This window comes from Elgaria multicarinata, chromosome 2 (genome assembly GCF_023053635.1).
Source record: "Elgaria multicarinata webbii isolate HBS135686 ecotype San Diego chromosome 2, rElgMul1.1.pri, whole genome shotgun sequence".
NCBI lineage: Eukaryota > Metazoa > Chordata > Lepidosauria > Squamata > Anguidae > Elgaria > Elgaria multicarinata.
The window spans coordinates 17,002,880-17,021,623 of record NC_086172.1 but is presented as its reverse complement, the minus strand read 5'-3'; the positions used below and the strand labels follow the sequence as shown (position 1 = coordinate 17,021,623).

Genomic DNA, 18,744 nt, shown 5'->3' with positions numbered 1-18,744 from the left:
CCGCTTTCCCCCCCCCGTTGCCCTAGCATAGTTTATGCTATCGCAAAGTCATTAGTGCTAGTGCTGGGGCACAGCTGGATACTACCTACCCTATCATTGGATTAGGAAGTTCGTAACAAATTTAAATAAAAAAATAACCCTGCTCCTTCTTGTATATTCATTAGCTTCCTTAAGAAGTACATTCAGCAGTGCTGTCGGCAGATCTCTCTGAGCTGCATGCAAGTTACAACCAAAGCAGAAGAAATTTGGACAAATAATAGGAATTCAAGTAAATTAGATATTCAGTGATCCTTTTCTCTCCTCTACAGCAAAACTAAAGTTCAGTTGACATATAGTTTATTAGAAGGACATTGATTTGGTTATAAAGCATGAAATCACGAACAATCCATTGCATCGTGGAACACATTGTTCAATGTTTAGCTAATTTTCGTGTCAATAGCATGCTTTATTTTTAGATCGAGTGTGTCTACCTTGATATCCATTAACTAAGTGGCAAAATCATACAATTTCCATCTATACTCCCCATCTAACGCTGCTAGAGGCTTAGCATCACTGATTTCCATATTTCTTTGTTCATACAAAATGGATTCCAAACTACTTCTGCTGCTGACTCCACCAATGGAGTCTAAGGGCTTTGCTAGACCTGCCGGCTTATCTCGGCAGGGAGGCGGGGCCAAGGCGCGCTAATGTTAGCGCGCGCCGCCTCAGCTTCCAGACGCCGGACGCGCAGGGACGACGCAAGCCCTGCAGCGTCCCCCATTTTTTTTTTTTTAGTTTAAAGGGGCCAGGTGCGGCCCGAAGACTCCGGAGAAGGTAAGGTTTTCTTTTATGTAAGCCCCCCCATCCGTCCTCCCTCGCCGTCTCCTGTTCGTCGCCCTCCGTCCCCCCTCGCGATCTCCTGTTCGTCGCCCCCCCGCCCTCCCTCACGATCTCCTGTTCGTCGCCCCCCCGCCCTCCCTCGCGATCTCCTGTTTGTCACCCCCCGCCCTCCCTCGCGATCTCCTGTTCGTCGCCCCCCGCCCTCCCTCGCGATCTCCTGTTCGTCGCCCCCCGCCCTCCCTCGCGATCTCCTGTTCGTCGCCCCCCGCCCTCCCTCGCGATCTCCTGTTCGTCGTCCCCCGCCCTCCCTCGCGATCTCCTGTTCGTCGCCCCCCACCCTCCCTCGCGATCTCCTGTTCGTCGTCCCCCGCCCTCCCTCGCGATCTCCTGTTCGTCGTCCCCCGCCCTCCCTCGCGATCTCCTGTTCGTCGTCCCCGCCCTCCCTCGCGATCTCCTGTTCGTCGCCCCCCACCCTCCCTCGCGATCTCCTGTTCGTCGTCCCCCGCCCTCCCTCGCGATCTCCTGTTCGTCGTCCCCCGCCCTCCCTCGCGATCTCCTGTTCGTCGTCCCCCGCCCTCCCTCGCGATCTCCTGTTCGTCGCCCCCCACCCTCCCTCGCGATCTCCTGTTCGTCGTCCCCGCCCTCCCTCGCGATCTCCTGTTCGTCGTCCCCACCCTCCCTCGCGATCTCCTGTTCGTCGCCCCCCACCCTCCCTCGCGATCTCCTGTTCGTCGTCCCCGCCCTCCCTCGCGATCTCCTGTTCGTCGCCCCCCCGCCCTCCCTCACGATCTCCTGTTCGTCGCCCCCCGCCCTCCCCTCTCCTGCCGGTCCGGCCTTTCCTCCCCCATCTCCCCCCCGGATCACACCCCCCAGCACGATGGGCACAGCGCTCGTATGAGCGCTGTGCCAGGTCCGCGACTACTCGCGAGTAAGCGAGTAGCCACAAAAAGCCACGGAAGTAGCTAGACGTTTCGCAGCTCCAGCCTGAGGCCAGGGCTGCGAAAAAGGCGCGCCATAAGCGACTTTGCTTATGGCGCGTTAGAGGAGGCCTCAGTGCGGCCTGGGCCTGGATTCCCCTGTGCGTCATCTGGACGCACAGCAGGGAAACCGGGTCTCAAGGCACGCTAAGGCCTCGTCTAGCAAGGCCCTAAGGCTGCCCAATGTCTGTTTCTGAAGGCAGAAGGGTGACGTAACATTTGAGAGGTGCAGTTTCTCTTGGCATAGCTGTACCAAGAAGGGAGGCGCGACATGTGTCAAACATTTCCCTATGGAACTGTTAAAACTTGCAGTTTATAGTATGTTTCTCAAATCCTAAACTGTGGTTAATCATGTCTACGGTTAGCGCCGTCCCAAACCTAGACCTAGGGCTTTGCTAGACCAGGGTTTAGCCCGGGCTGACACCCGAACTCACCCCTCCTGCTGCACGGATTAAGAGGTAGGTCTAGCAAAGGCCCTAGACCTCACTGAGGGGGATAAGCCTGTGTCTGGACTGTACCACTTCAGACTGCACGTGCGGGACATGATTGAAAGCTCTTCCAATACAAAAACGAAACAAAAAACCTGCAATTGGAATTGACATGTTTAGCCTTCTCCATAACTTCTTATGGAGAAGTTCTTATGAGAGAAACATTTGAATGTGGATGAGCATTCAGTCATGAGTGCCCTCACCTGCCTGTTTAGCTCATAGTGAACCTTGACTGTTGCATCTAGGTTGCACACGTGTGTTGGTAACATAACAGGTTCAGTGGAGGCTGGTAACTCCAATGTCAGTGGGGCAGCGAACCTGCTCCGGGTTTCAGTCAGAACTGGTTGGAACCCTAAAGGAGCTTCTCCCATTCTGGATGTCAGGAGGCAAAGCTGTTCTTCAGGGCAGCAGGGCACAGGTAATTCACTGTGCCTGAATCTAACCCACAGTCCAAGCACAGGCTTACTATCTCTTCACACTCGATTCAATACTAAACCAGCCCAGTGAGAACAGCTCATTTTTCAGCAGTCTAATTCAATCAGAAGCCCAAATTTGTATAACACAGTTGAACCAGAACAAAATCAGACTAAGGGAAGTGGGAATGAACACAGTATGCTGTTCCTTTATAACAAGAACATAGCTGCAGGTGCCAAATAGTTATCTGCATCCCCCCAAAATAAACATATTTACTGATGCAGGGCTGAGGACATGGCCACTTCACATTTACGTCCAACCTCCCTTAGGTCTGTCTTACGGTATCTTCAGGCATGCAGAGTGGGATGAAAAGTTCAGCTTATACAATAAACCACTCTTTCTGCTCCATTTTAGACTTCAGGAATGTTGGGCTTTTTATCAGATATTAGAATAGTCTTTTCCCCACAAAATAATATTTAACAATGAGGAAAATCAGTTGATTTTTTTTTTTTGGGGGGGTGAGCGGAAACTTCATTTATGAATTATTATTAAAATTACTAAGGAATCCCCTTCTATTAGAAATCATGCCCATGAAGATCATGACAATGCCCAACTGTCTAACAGAGGTCTCCTAACATCAAAGAATGAATAAAACCTGTTTCCTAGGACAGGAACCAAAGACTCTCACCTGGCTCTAATTTTTTTTTTACAACTGCTAAGAAAGGGTTGGGCGATGCATAAGGCATCATAGAATAGCAGAGTTGGAAGGGGCCTACAAGGCCATCGAGTCCAACCCCTGCTCAATGCAGGAATCCACCCTAAAGCATCCCTGACAGATGCTTGTCCAGCTGCCTCTTGAATGCCTCTAGTGTGGGAGAGCCCACAACCTCCCTAGGTAACTGATTCCGCTCCCCCACACACCAAAAAACATGCTTAACAAATCATGGGTTGTTTAATCATGTAAACAGAGTTAATCATAAAATCATAGAATAGCAGAGCTGGAAGGGGCCTACAAGGCCATCGAGTCCAACCCCCTGCTCAATGCAGGAATCCACCCTAAAGCATCCCTGACAGATGGTTGTCCAGCTGCCTCTTGAATGCCTCTAGTGTGGGAGAGCCCACAACCTCCCTAGGTAACTGATTCCGTTGTCACACTGCTCTAACAGTCAGGAAGTTTTTCCTGATGTCCAGCCGGAATCTGGCTTCCTTTAACTTGAGCCCGTTATTCCATGTCTTGCACTCTGGGAGGATCGAGAAGAGATCCTTGCCCTCCTCTGTGTGACAACCTTTTAAGTATTTGAAGAGTGCTATCATGTCTCCCCTCAATCTTCTCTTCTCCAGGCTAAACATGCCCAGTTCTTTCAGTCTCTCTTCATAGGGCTTTGTTTCCAGACCTCTGATCATCCTGGTTGCCCTCCTCTGAACACGCTCCAGCTTGTCTGTGTCCTTCTTGAATTGTGAAGCCCACAACTGGATGCAATACTCTAGATGAGGCCTAACCAGGGCCAAATAGAGAGGAACCAGTACCTCACGTGATTTGGAAGCTATACTTCTATTAATGCAGCCCAAAATAGCATTTGCCTTTCTTGCATCCATATTGCACTGTTGGCTCATATTTAGCTTGTGATCTACAACAATTCCAAGATCCTTCTCATTTGTAGTATTGCTGAGCCAAGTATCCCCCATCTTGTAACTGTGCATTTGGTTTCTATTTCCTAAATGTAGGCATTTATCCCTATTAAATTTCATCCTGTTGTTTTCAGCCCAGCACTTCAGCCTATCAAGATCATTTTTAAGTTTGTTTCTGAAGTTTGTTTGTTTGGGCAAGGAAGTATGAATGTGGGGGAAATGCAGCAATATGTGCTTTAAAGTTGGGAATGAGGATTAAGGAGTAGGTCAAAGAAACTAGAGAAAGTTGTGCTTTGAGGAGAGATTTGAAGGAACGGAGAAATGTGCCACCATGTACATGTGAGGAAGAATTCATCGGGCATTAAAAAAAAAAGTTAAGAGAAGGAGCACTCCAGCCCTGCTCTATGCTTGTTACTCTTTACTTGTGGACGGAGTGTGGATTTTCCAGCATTATGACCTACGTGGAGAAGCCCCCGTGGATGCAGGAGGCTGCCTGCTGCAGACAGTCACCCTCTACAAGTACAGCATGGCTATCATGATGGAGGAGAAGGTACGGGTCTTGAGAGCTCCTTCTCCTCACGTGTTGCTCTTAACTCTTTTCTGAACATCTGAACAGGGCTTGTGTGTGGTGGATTTGGAGAAACAGTAAATGCAAGCAGGGATGGAAACAAGGCCCCTGAAAGGCAGGGTAGGGGCAAGGTCGTGGGGAGTTTTAAAAGCATACAAATATGTCAGACATCATCATGCACAAATAACAGTGCATCTAATAACCGTGTGGCTCTAAAAACCCACTTAAAAAGCAAATATCTTGCCTGAAGAGCTTATAATCCAAGTTTAGACAGAACAGGTTGGGCAAATCTTCACTCAGTATAACTTTGGACATATCTGGCCCACATGCTGATTCTTATTCTCTAATTCCATCCTCTCCCCGCCCACTAAATACCTTTCCATCAATGCTCCTGCTCTGCAGAGACTTAAATCCTTTATCACAATATATGTGCAAGTTAAGCAATAAATAAATAAACCTAAAATACTCACCAGAAGATATTAAATGGGTCAAACTGCCAAACCATGAGAGGATGATAATATATTTCATCTTATTATCTGGAAAAGTTGTACCTGAAACTATGTACTTGTCCTAGATTTGGAGTTAACTGTTGCCATGTGAACATGTCCAATTTTGTAATGAGTAGAAAATTTTCAAAATTTGCATCATGCTTTATATACAATCTTTTCTAAGATTTACAAGCAAAACGGCTATAGTCCACAGTCTGACATCATTTTATCTTAATTAAACCACGTTCTTAAGCATATATGCATTCCCTACATAAATTGTTGCTCCTTTTGTGGTCTTTCCTCTACCTTCTTGAAATCACACTCTCAAGCCTTCCTCAGAAAATAAATAAATAAACACTATCTTCTATAACTTCTAACTTCTTTGAAGATCATTTCAACAAATTATGTATTATTGGTGGGAGGGTAGAATTATGGCTAACAGTCAATGATCATTTTGTATGATAACCTAAGTTATTTGTCTGCAAACATATCAAACCAGGCCGTAGCCAAGTAAATCAAAACATCTCTCTCAGCTTCAAATAAATTCCACAAATTTAGGGCACTTATCTATCTTCTTTTTTCACCCTGATAGGCCAAACTTACATGTGAAGGTAAATGTGTCATTTGAAATTATATTATGGTTCAAAATCCAAGTTCATGTTTTTTTTTTAGTGGAAGTAAGAAGGTGTGAAGGGGAGGGAAATCAGGATTGAGACCACTGTGTGAGAGGAGTGTTTATCCTTTTCTCCTCACAGCAGTCCTGACAAAAATACCCCCCACTAAAGTTATGAACAGCAGTGCAGGATGTGTGTGTTGCAATCCTAATAATAATCTCTTCCACACCTTCTATTTCTACTTAAAGCACATTAAAGAGACATGTTTAACATGATGTGTTCTTTGTCCCTCTGTAACACCATGCTAATCATTTGTGTAAATTAGCATTAGATTTCTGTTACAAAGACGTATACTTCTTACTTTAGTTTTTCTAACTGCAAGCTATTTCATGTGGGCATTCTTCTTTTGGAAATATACCCACATAAACGTCGTTCTTTCTCGTGCCTTTGTGGATAGTTTACATTGCATCAGATGCTGTACAAAGTCCTGGGGCAGAAGGATAACGCTTGGCCACCGTGTCTTTAAAAGTAAGAAACCCACCCCCACAAAAGTTATTAGAAATTCACCTCCAAAGAAAGATTAATCCAATTTTCCTCGGTGTGTGTGTGTGTGTGTGGGGGTGTTTCCCCACAAATACACACACTTAGGGAAATCATTAGATCAACATGCTTCATCACAGCACTAATCTGGGAACTCATACAGCGATCCATTTTACTGCACATTGTAACACACATCTGGACCTCATGTGTGGAAAAAAATCATCCTTACCACTTAGCAGGATGATATTGATAACCAATCAAGTTTGGGTTGAGCTCAGAGTGGGATGGGCTCAGAATGGACATGAGATTAATAATATTTATCCCTTACCCTTGAGATGCATTGCATATAGAAATGCCTTCTTTACAGCTATCTTCATAAGGCCTATCTCTATTGAACACTTGCAACTGTTTCATACTGGTTATGTTTTTTGCCAGAGCATCCTGGGAATTGTACTTTGGTGAGGCTTTGAAGAATTCTCTGTTGCAGAACCTGAACCCCCACTATAGAATACAAGTCCCAAGATTGCCTGGGGACAGGAAAAGACTGTTAAACCAGTTTAAGGTTGCACTGGGTTTTAGACATGTTACAGATTTTTTATCCATTTTGTGGCCTTGAACTGTTTGGCCTAGTTGTTGTTGTTGTTTCGTCAGCATAATTATGTTCCTAAGGTGTCTAACAATTTAGATAAAATGCAATTCAATAAAATAAAAACAAAGCATACAAGAGATTTTTTAAAATCTAAAGCCGCAACAGTCCATTTAGATAAACAATACCCCAAATTGCCTGAAGATTTAGAAGTACTGAAATGCTTAACAGTTCTTTAAAAACTGGAATGGAGGTGGGTCATTTTAGCCTGGTGCCTAAATGACAGTAATGTATATGCCAAGCCAGCTTCCCTGGGGAGGGCATTCTGAAGAAGCAAGCAAGCCGAACATACTGAGAACAGGGAACAAGATGCTCAAACTAGTGGTGTTCAAAGAAAATAAGAAAGTATTTTAAAATAAAACAAGATAGACAGACATTGACCTGGTTCACACATAACAACAATCCATAATAAGGCTTGTTGAATCATGGGTTGTTATACATGAACCTGGGACAATGCGTTTATTATGGGTTGTTAACCATGAACAACCCAAGAAGAGAACCCATGGTTTGTTGTTGGGTTGTGAACTGTGGGTTGTTTAAAAATGGTTTGTCATGTGCAAACCCAGAATTGTGGGTTATTTTGCCAGGCTACAGAGGCAGTGGAAAAGAGTAGTCAAAAAACCCAGCCTCATTACATGCCAGTACTGTAGTGCTGCAAAGGCATTTGGGATACTGGGAGGCAAAGGAGGAGGGAAACAAATAACCTAGGGACAGAAAAATAAACCATGGTTTGTTTGATCATCTGCCAGACAAACCCTGAATAGGGTAAGAAACGATGGTTTAAATAAACCATTTGTTTATGTTACCTATGAAGCAAGCCATTGAGATGGCAATGACAAAAAAATAATGCTTACAGGTAACTGAAATGTTCCCGACTATCACCACCTATCAAATCACCACCTATCAAATCAATTCTCTTTAAACTGTGTTACTTTAGAACAAACAGGGTCCCCCACAAATACTCTTTTAACAAGAGAAACTCTCTTACCTATTTATGTCGATAGTAACGATTAAAGGTTCTTATGCTCCGTCCTTTAGGCAATCAAGAAAAGTCTCAGACTCCTATGAAAAGCAAACACATTCCATTTTAGTTAAGAAGCCATTCATTTTCAAAATATTTGATGTTGTTAATCATCATCCTCATTCTGGACAATGCTTGCATATACAGCTCTAAGTGATTTAGGTTCTGGGGTCCAGTTTTTTTGTGGGGGGGGCGGCTTTGAAGTGCTTCTTCTGGTCTGACCATCTGGCTTCAGTCATCCAGGATTGTTTCATCAAACATACAACTTATCTGACAATATACAAGTTAGTATGTATTAGTAACTTGCGTTCTCTGTTTGCTGCACACTGTAGTCTGAATGGACTAATCTATTTAAAGTTGCATTAGGGCCAATTCTCACTTACACATGCAACTCACACTGTTGGGTTTTGCTAGAGGAAGCTCAAAAACCGGATTGTGGGGAAACCACTGTTTTTGGGAAACTGCGCTATTATTGTCAATGGGAATTAACAAAATATACATACATCTCCATTAAAGATGCCAAGATGAAACTTCGCACCATGATAGCTCTTAAGTAGGGCTTTAGGCATGCCAAGTTTGAACAAGATCCCTTCATGCGTTGATGCTTTACAAAAAAATTAATTACCCCCCAAACCATTCACTTGCACCTCTGATTCTGCTTTAATCCACCCCTGTGCATTTATGGGGGGAGCGTTTATCCTCCATAAATGTGCAGGGGTGGATTAACACAGAATCAGAGATGTGTGTCTCTGTGTGTTTATGTGGGCGAATGGTTTGAGGATTTTTTTAAAAAAAAAAATGTAAAAAATCAACCCATAAATGGATTTCATTCAAACTTGGCATGCCTAAAGCCCTACTTAAGAGCTATCATGGTGCCAAGTTTCATCTCAGCATCTTTAAAAATGAAAACTTTTTTTAAAAAAATTTAAACCTCAATTTTTTTTAAAAAAATCTAAAAATCAAGGGATGAACTGTGCTGATTTAAACTTGGCATGCCTAAAGCCCTACTTAAGAGCTATCACGGCAGCAAGTTTCATCTCTTTATCTTTAAAAATGACAGAGATGTAAGTATTTTTGTTAATTAAAGTCCATTCAACTGACTCAACACAAGCCTGTTTGTGCTGGAGAAGAAGATCCGCCCCACTCTCCTCATCTCTGTTCAAAGCACATGCCCGCAACAAAGGACATAGCAGTAGGACGGCAATACACGGGGGTGGAAGAGCACTTTAATCCTGCCTGGAGGAAATAAGCTGGACTTTCCCTGCTCTAGGAAAACACAAAAAATGGAGGGGAAGAGGTGGTATGACTGCAGGACAGGCATGTCGTGAGTGCAATAAAACGCTGGTGTGATGGAGCCCTTTCTATCCTCCTTCCTCTTAAGTCCTAATGCTCCATGAGAAAGGAATAAGTTCCAGAGCAAGGACAATTGGGAAACAAAGAAAAGCAGAGCAACACTGGAGCTCTGTCTCTCACACCCTGGGCATGTCTACACCAGCCATTTATCCCGGGATCATCCCGGGATCATCCCTGTGCATCCAAGTGACACACAGGGGATCCCGGGAGCAGGCAGGAACGATCCGTCAATTTTCCTGGGGTAATCCTTAGGTGTAGAAAGGACCTCTCTCTTCCTAACGCTCCATGAACTAGCAACGGAATGAGTTCCAGGGCAAGGACAAATGGGGTATATCATTTGCAATCCCTCCCCCTAAGCACTGTGATTGGAGGGGGGACAGGGAGGAGACTGTGGCTATTGGTTAGCCACAGATGCTAATCTCAAAACTACCCCCCCCCTTCACCCCTCGGCGTCTTCTTAATATGGAAGTGTGTTCAGTTAGCTGTCCTTCACATGTGAACGTGCCTTCACATCGCCTAAAAAGCCTTCGGACCTACGGATCCATTTGGGGCTCCGAATGATCTTCTAACTGCACTGTGGGTTTTTGACGGTTTTAAAACTGCCTCCTAACCACACCGCGATTTCAGAGGTCTATCAGAAGTCCGTTGAACCCCTGGACTTTCGGTTTGGAGTGCACACCCCTACCAGACATGTATATAGTGAGGAGAAGAGGGCAGTTATAGAATAGTCTCATAACAGCAAGCTAATGACAAAAGGCTGCCCTGCTTCTTGCAATTCTCCTACAAAGCCCCTTGGGAAAAGGCACCAGTCATCTCAATGCAGTAATTAGCTGTATTAAAATGAGCTTATTGGAATTGGGGCTCTAGCTCACATTGATTTGTAACAGTCATCCATGGGCTGCAGAGGAATTTTAAAACCAATTAATTAAGCTTCCTCTGGCTCAGCAGAATGATCAATATTGTGGAGACATCTGAGTGCCTTCAGCATTTGGCAGCCTTGCCATGCCGTCTGATATGCCACTGCAGCAAAAATAAGTCACCATTTATGTATTTATTTGATTTATATCCCGCCCTTCCTCACGAAGAGCCCAGGGCAGCTAACCAACTATATAAAACACAGCACACCACATAAACAACTTTAAGATCATGACTCTAAAATCACAAATATATAAGAAAATATAGTGAAACATCAGCACAGTCAATCAGTTCCTCAAGGGCACCACATGCAAAGCCTCCTGGCTGAATTTAAATCCCAGGATGGCCAGGATTAGGGAAGGCTGTCTTTTAAGTCCCTGGTTGAGCCATATAGGGCTTTGTATACTAGTACTAACACCATGAATTGGGCCGGGAAGCTCACTGGCAGCCAATGCAAAGATTTCAAAGCTGGTGTGATGTGCTCACCAGCTCATGACCTTTGTCAACACATGGGCAGCAACATTCTGCCCCAGTCGCAGCTGTTGGACCATCTTCAAGAAAAGCAGCACATAGAGAGCATTACAGCAGTCGCCTCTGGAAGTTGGACAACCATAGCTGGCGAACCAGCAGCAGTTGGCCATAAATACTACTCACCACTGAGGCTACCTACACCTCCAGTGACAGCTTTGTATCGAGGATTACTCCCAAGCTATGTACCTTCTTCAACCAAGAGAATGCGACCCCATCCAGGACAGGCTGTCTACCCGGGAATTGGCTACCCACAGAGCCTCTGTTTTATCAGGATTCAACTCCAGCTCATCATTGCTTCTAGGCACCATTCAAGTACATACACAGCCCTTCCTGATTCAGATGGAATGGAGAGGCAGAGCTGAGTGCCACCCACCCTCCAAATCCATGGATGATGCCACACAGAGGTTTCAGATAGATGTTAAATAGCATAGGAGACAAGGTGGAATTGTTATGGAGCTGAGGAGAGGTTTCCCAATGCTATTCTCTCCTAACAACTCTGTAGGTAGGAGCAGAATGACTGTAATTCAGTGCCTCCTATTCCCAATCCATTCAGCCATTCCTGGAGGATACCATGATCAACAGTAACAAAAGTTGCTAAGGAGAATCAACAGTCTAGCGCTCCTCCCATCTCTCTCCTGAAGAAAGTCATCAACAAGGGCATCAAGGCTGATTCAGTGCTATGTCCAGACCTGAAACCAGACTGGAATGGGTCTAGATCAGGGGTACCCAACCTTTTTGGACCCATGAACAGAATTCGGAAACTGTTGTGGGCACCAACATACAATGTCTTCAATTGAGGATGTGGCTAGTCACATAATGGCTGCCACTGGGACCTGGTGGGGTGGGGTGGGGTGGGGTGGGGTGAGAGAAACAGTGAGGCTAAGAGGCTGTGAGGGAGTAAAACTAACAAGCCAAGGGGTTCTTTGCACAAGGCTAAAATCTCACACCCTTACCACCACTTCTGCTTGCAGAATTAAGATCTGGACGTGTTTTTCTCCCAGAGATTTTCTTTCTGGGCAAGTTCTATGTGTCTCATTATACAGCCATTAGATGGCAATGTGGTATAGCTGCATATAGCAGAATTTTGGGAATTCACCAGCCATTGCAGCGCTTCAAAGCGTGATAAAAATTCTTATCACATTTTCTTTGTTGAGAATAAAGCCGCTATAATGTCCCAGAAAGCATGGGAGCTTGATGGTGCTGTGTGAAGGACCTGCAAAAAATGTCAGTGAACCACCATGAGTGCACATTAAAAGCCCAAAGGGATAAAGGGGAGAGAAAGAGTAAAGCTAGAGGCTAGAAGTGGGGGGAAACAGTGAGGTAAAGCGGTGGGGGGTGGGGTGGGGAGAGAAATACTGGAGAGAAGTGAGAGAAAGAAGGTGGCTAAGAGAAATAGCAAGGGAAGTGGTTAGGGTGGAGAGAAATGGCTAGGCGTGGAGAGACAGAGAGAGGGGTAGGGACGGAGGGAGCAAAGGTCTGTGTGGGTGGAAGAAGACTGGGTGGTCTTCTGTTCCAAATAGCCATCTTTACATCAAACCACTGCTCTTATAGCTATTTGTGCACATCCTGGTCAAGGTGATGGAGAGGTTAGTGTTCAACGACCTGCGGACATTCTGGGATGAAGTACATCATCTAGATCAGGGGTTCCCAATGTGGCATCTGCAGGGATCTCCAACAGGGCCTGCAAAACACTCCCCACTCCATGGCCCCTTCAAAAAACAAAAGTTTTTTTTAAAAAAAGAACAGACTTGAAAAACGTTAAGGGCACCAGGTTCTCCTTCCTTTTCCTGAACCTGCCACTGATCAGCTGTTCAGTGAGCAGGAGAACCTGGTGCCCTTAACGTTTATCAAGTCTGTTCTTTTTTTAAAAAAAATCTTTTGTTTTTTGAAGGGGCCATGGAGTGGGGAGAGCTTTGCAGGCCCTGTTGGAGATCCCTGCAGATGCCACATTGGGAACCCCTGATCTAGATGATGTACTTCATCCCAGAATGTCCGCAGGTCAGCATTCACCTGTTTTTTTTTTCTGTGAGGTGCTGTAGATGGCAAAATTTACAAAATGGTGGTTGGCTAATACTGCCCCACAACCACCTTTCCTCTTTAAGTAATCCATGATGTTTATGTCTTTATGCCATTGCGAACATTTTTTTCTAATGCCCTTTCAAATGCATATTCATCATTTGATAACTGCAACATTATGTAATCGCTTGCAATGGTGACTGAGCCATCATGGATATAATGTCTGAAATTTCATACAGCTTTAAATGCAATGCATTTTAATTGAGCCAGTTCACATAATCACAAGCCAAATATCTAGCAGTCAAGTGGAGAGAAATAAAGCAATATCCGTGTATGTGTGAATCAGCCCACACTCTGAGAATTTGCAATCCTTATTCGAGAGGCATGAAAGATGCTATCAAATGTGATCGAGTGAGACAGGAACCCACAAACTTCAGGGATATAGTTCAGGTGCCCTGACTGTCTCTACTAACGCAGAAAAGGGCTCTAATAAGGGAAATCTTAAACAACAACTTGTCTGTCACTCTGCCTGTCAGATGGGGCAGAGCTCCAAATGCCCCAGGTGGCGCGGCCAATGATCAGGAAGAATGGGGGTTGTAGTCCAAAACAACTGGGGGAGCACTAGGTTGGGGACGTCTGTTTAAATATTAGTCTTCCCCCACCCCACCTCTCACTCAAAGTCTGATGAACTGGCAGGATTTTGTTTCATTTTGGTTTTGATTCCTCACTGGAGTGCAACAGTGGAAAAACACTTTCAGGAGCGAAAATTTAAAACAACAACCAGGCTCTTCCTGGTTGTTGTTTTAAATTTATGCCACACAAGTATACACATACACACACACACACACACACACACACACACACTGCAGCATGGTCACAGCCGTATAGACTTTCCAAACCTCTGCAATGGCTGTTGCATAAATGATGCTTGTTCTTTGCAATTATTGCCCACATAATATAAATGAAGAGCTGAGGAAGACGTTACGCTTATAATTAATGCTGGGGCACTTACAAATGTTTTGCAGAGAACCACATGACAGAGTTGTCATTAAAATTACATCTCTTTGAAATAACAACACGTTTTGCTTTGTAGCCAGGCAGGGGCGAGTTTGAGGGTTGTTTTGCTGATCATGTCAAGAGGAATAATTTTAACACACTGCTTTAGCCACCTGCTATTTTGTTTTCTATAATTTACGATGCAACGAGTGCTTGTAAATTCCTACAACGATTTAAGAGTCCAATAAAATCAAGTGTCCATGAGTTTTACTGTTTTTGTTTGCCACATGCCTGAAAGCTTAAGCTACAATCTGAAATCTCCCTGAACGGTTTGAACATGCCACTGAGGTGAATAGGAACTACACAAACGTAAAAGGGTATCTGTTGCTAGTTTGCTGTTTCTTCACCCTTCCCCAACTGTAGTCTGCAGATAATGTAAGACAGAAATACTAAAATGAAAGCTTGATATCCTGGAAGAATGCATTAATTATTCCTTCTTCGAAACATCACTTAGCACACCAGCTCAATTCCAATATATACACACCAAACCATGGTCTGCAATAGACATAGCTGTGAACCCTAACTATTGTTTGAACATCTGGATGTATGGGGGAACCATTGTTTACAGTTGCCTTTGTTTCTTGTCATCTCAGCTCCCTCCTCTATTATGCAGGGCTTTAAGGAGGCAGAGCAATGATCCATTCAGAGATCATTCAAACCATGCCTTTTCACTTCTGGTTTGTTGCGTGATCACAAACCATGGTGTATCAACAATTTGGACATCATGCCAAACCACAGTTCTCCTTCAACTATGGGCTTTGCTAGACCTGCTGGGTTATCCCGGCAGGGAGGCGGGGCCGAGGCGCGCTAACATTAGCGCGCCTCGCCCAGGGTTCCAGACGTCGGACGCGCAGGGACGTCGGATCCCTGCGGCGTCCGCCATTTTTTTGGGTTTTTTAAAGGGGCCGGGTACGGCCCGAAGACGGCGGACTGGTAAGTCCTTTTTTGTGTGTTTTTTTTACCAGGGGGGGGAAGGATGGCAGGGGGGGGGTGGCAAGGGGGTGGCGGGTGAGATCGCGCCACGCGCCACCGCCGCCCGAGCAAGCAGGCGAGCGGCGCTTGCCCGGCATGGGGCGGCATTGCCCGGGCAAGCGCCGCTCGCCTGCTTGCTCGGGTGGCGGCGGCGCACGGCGCGATCTCACCTGCCCCCCCTTGCCACCCACCCTGCCATCCTTCCCCCTCCCCTCTCTTCCCCTCCCCCGGGCCGATGGGCACAACACTCGTATGAACGCTGTGCCAGGTCCGTGGCTTTTCGCGGCTACTCGCGAGTAAGCGAGTAGCCGCAAAAAGCCTCAGAAGTCACTACACTTCCCCCAGCCCTGGCCTGAGGCCGGAGCTGGGGAAAAGGCACGCCATAAGTGAATTCGCTTATGGCGCGTTAGACCAGGCCTCAGCGCGGTCTGCCGCCGGATTCCCCTGTGCGTCATGTGGACGCACAGGAGCGAAAACGGGTCTGAAGGCGCGCTAAGGCCTCGTCTAGGAAGGCCCTATGGCTTTGTGGGATTATGTCTTAATTGAGCCCTTGGGTGGAGTGGAAATTTTGTCTTACCTGCCTCTAACACACCTTGCATTACTGCTCTCATGAAATATTTGCCAACTGCATAGAAACCTTGTCCATTTACATATCCTGGGTTGCAACTGCACAACCATTTCTGTTGGCTGTACAGACAAACAAGAAATCAGTGGTCTGAAGCACCCTGTATATAAATTCTGTGTGAAGTTATAAGGTCTTAAGTGATGCATCTAATTTCCTAAAATAAGAGCCATGGGATGACATATTTTTTTGCTATTTGTTCTGTTAGTATTTTTGCCTTTTCTACTTTGAATTGTATGTCATTCTTGTATCAACAGAAATCTGAATGCCTAAGAAGGTAACACTTGCATATAGAGGACACCACAACAAATGTTACAGTCCCTTATTGTCAATTCTGAACAATGGCTGCTTATAACATGGCAATCTCTTTTTGCGACTCTCATGCCCTTTTTTTAAATTTAATTATCTATTGCAGGGGTGCAAAATCTCAGGCCTTGTGGCCAAATGCAACTGGCCCTCAGGCTGAAAGAGGCTCAACACCCTTGATCTATGGAGAAATTGTGGGAGGGGGGACACGACACTGTGGGGGCATCTATATGGTACCACCTTGCCTAATGATTCCCCCAAAATGAGAAGGATCTTGGAACTGTTGTAGATCACAAGCTGAATATGAGCCAACAGTGCGATATGGCTGCAAGAGAGGCAAATGCTATTTTGGGCTGCATTAATAGAAGTATAGCTTCCAAATCACATGAGGTACTGGTTACTCTCTATTCGGCCCTGGTTAGGCCTCATCTAGAGTATTGCGTCCAGTTCTGGGCTCCACAATTCAAGAAGGACGCAGACAAGCTGGAGCAGGTTCAGAGGAGGGCAACTAGGATGATCAGGGGTCTGGAAACAAAGCCCTATGAAGAGAGAATGAAAACTGGGCATGTTTAGCCTGGAGAAGAGAAGATTGAGGGGAGACACGATAGCACTCTTCAAATACTCAAAAGGTTGCCACACAGAGGAGGGCCAGGCTCTCTTCTCGATCCTCCCAGGGTGCAGGACACGGAATAACGGGCTCAAGTTAAAGGAAGCCAGATTCCAGTTGGTTGGACATCAGGAAAAACTTCCTGTCTGTTAGAGCAGTACAACAATGGAATCAGTTACCTAGGGAGGTTGTGGGTTCTCCCACACTAGAGTCCTTCAAGAGGCAGCTGGACAGCCATCTGTCAGGGATGCTTTAGGGTGGATTCCTGCATTGAGCAGGGGGTTGGACTCGATGGCCTTGTAGGCCCCTTCCAACTCTGCTAAATAAAAAAATTCTATGATTCTAGGAAAACCCTCAGCATCGTTGCTACAAAGTGGCATCGAAAGGGTTACATGGCAGGAGCAAGCGTGGGCAATCCCAGCCGGGAACATTTGCAGTGCTGTTGTCATACAGCGGTAATGGGCAACAAATGTCGAAGCCCAGGCCTCACTAGATGAGGGGGTTGGAGGGAGGCGATTTTATGATTTACGGTTTACACGCAGCATGCGACATCGCGGCCGCCATTTTTTCTTTTAAAGGAGACGGAGCGCACGAGCACACATGCACAAATCGTGTTTTTTTTAAAAAAAAGGATTTCCTCCCGCTTCCCCCACCCCACCCCTGATGGGCACAGAGCTCCTGAGCAGCTCTGTGGCCCATGCGCAGCTCCCAGCTCCTTGCAGTTACTCACGAGGAGCCAGTACAAACTGCAACGCCCAGCCACACGTTGCGCAGTCTTGGGATTGGTCCGAGACTGCGGAAAAACCGGGCTAGATGGGTAGGGAAAAATCCCGGGGAAATGGAGGGATCATCCCTCCCTGCCCCCGGGATCCCCTGTGCGTCATCTGGACACACAGTGATGATCCCGGGGCAATCCCCGTGATAAGCCCTCGTCTAGCCATGGCCCCACTCGCTAAATCTGAACTGAAGCCACCACTGACACATGCACAAGTAAATGTGGTGACATTGGAGCAAAGTAAAAAGTCACAGTAAAATGACATATCGAAAATGCAGAGCTTCATGGGGCTGTGAGCCGGCTGCATCATATAAACAACAGAGTGCAACTGGGCAGCCATGACGGAGAATGTACGGTGTATAGACAAGCCCTGTATGTTTCCTTGAGCTCCTAGGAGGAAGGATGGGACACAAATAAATACATGATGTTCAAATCTGAAAGCTTGAATGATGGAAACTACTTACTGATGGAAACCTGAAATTCTGTCGCAGGTAGGGTCTTATGAGACTGGCAAGCCCTGGCCTCAAAGTTCAATAACATGTTATCTTTGTTCACGTGAAGAAGTTCACAGAAGAGCACTATTCTTCTCAAAGCATGTCTCAGGTTGTCTCAAAACCCTCACCTGGCATTTGCTTTCGGGCAGAGAATTGGCTCCTTTTCATCCACTGTTGTTTTAGGGGCAGGCACACATGATAAATTTTCTTTAATTCTATTCTGTGCTGAATAGATTCCAAACTTATAGAAAATCAGTGTTTTCCAGTCATCCTCAGCCATATTAACATTTTGACAGATAGTCACAGGAACACCCACAAATCTAAAACACTTCATTCATCTAATGACATGGACAGTGTCTATGAAAATTTGTGCCAGAATAAATCCGTTTGTCTTTCAGATGCCACAAGCCTCTTTGTTGTTTTTGCTGCAACATGGACAGCCCTCTGGAAACCTAAAAACATGGCTCCTATTAACATCCATCCAATGCTTAGCTTGCACTAAAAATAAGGACCCGTTGCTGTTTTCTCTAAGGAGAGCTACATCAGACAGAGCTGAAACAGAGCCATTAAGCAGTATCTCACCACAGCCATGATGCCAATAGAATGTCAATTAGCAGCATTAGAATCTGCCAACTTTTAGCATCTGATTAACATCAGCCAAAAACTATTTTCATGCCAACTTGTTGCTATTTGAATATAAGTGATGTGGAATGGTACATATACGACTGTCTTTGTTACAGACATGGAATTCTTGTCAGAGGACTTCATGTGCAGAAAAAAACCCCTCTGAGGTAAAGATGTTAGTGACCTTGTGGATCACACGAACATGGTGTCAAAGAACCAGTAAGATAACTGTTCACAGCTGAAGTGAGGTAAAAGTAAATTTTAGTTTC

General features: G+C 45.5%; 1 protein-coding gene across 1 annotated transcript in view; it reads right to left on the bottom strand.

Moving 5' to 3' along the window:
* MAP2 (microtubule associated protein 2) overlaps positions 1 to 8,207 on the bottom strand; it is a 150,145-nt gene extending 141,938 nt beyond the window's left edge. The window contains exon 1 of the mRNA XM_063115869.1: positions 8,172 to 8,207. The gene's annotated coding sequence lies outside the window, so the exon portion shown is untranslated. The remainder of the gene's footprint in view (positions 1 to 8,171) is intronic.
* Between the last annotated feature and the right edge of the window lie 10,537 nt (positions 8,208 to 18,744).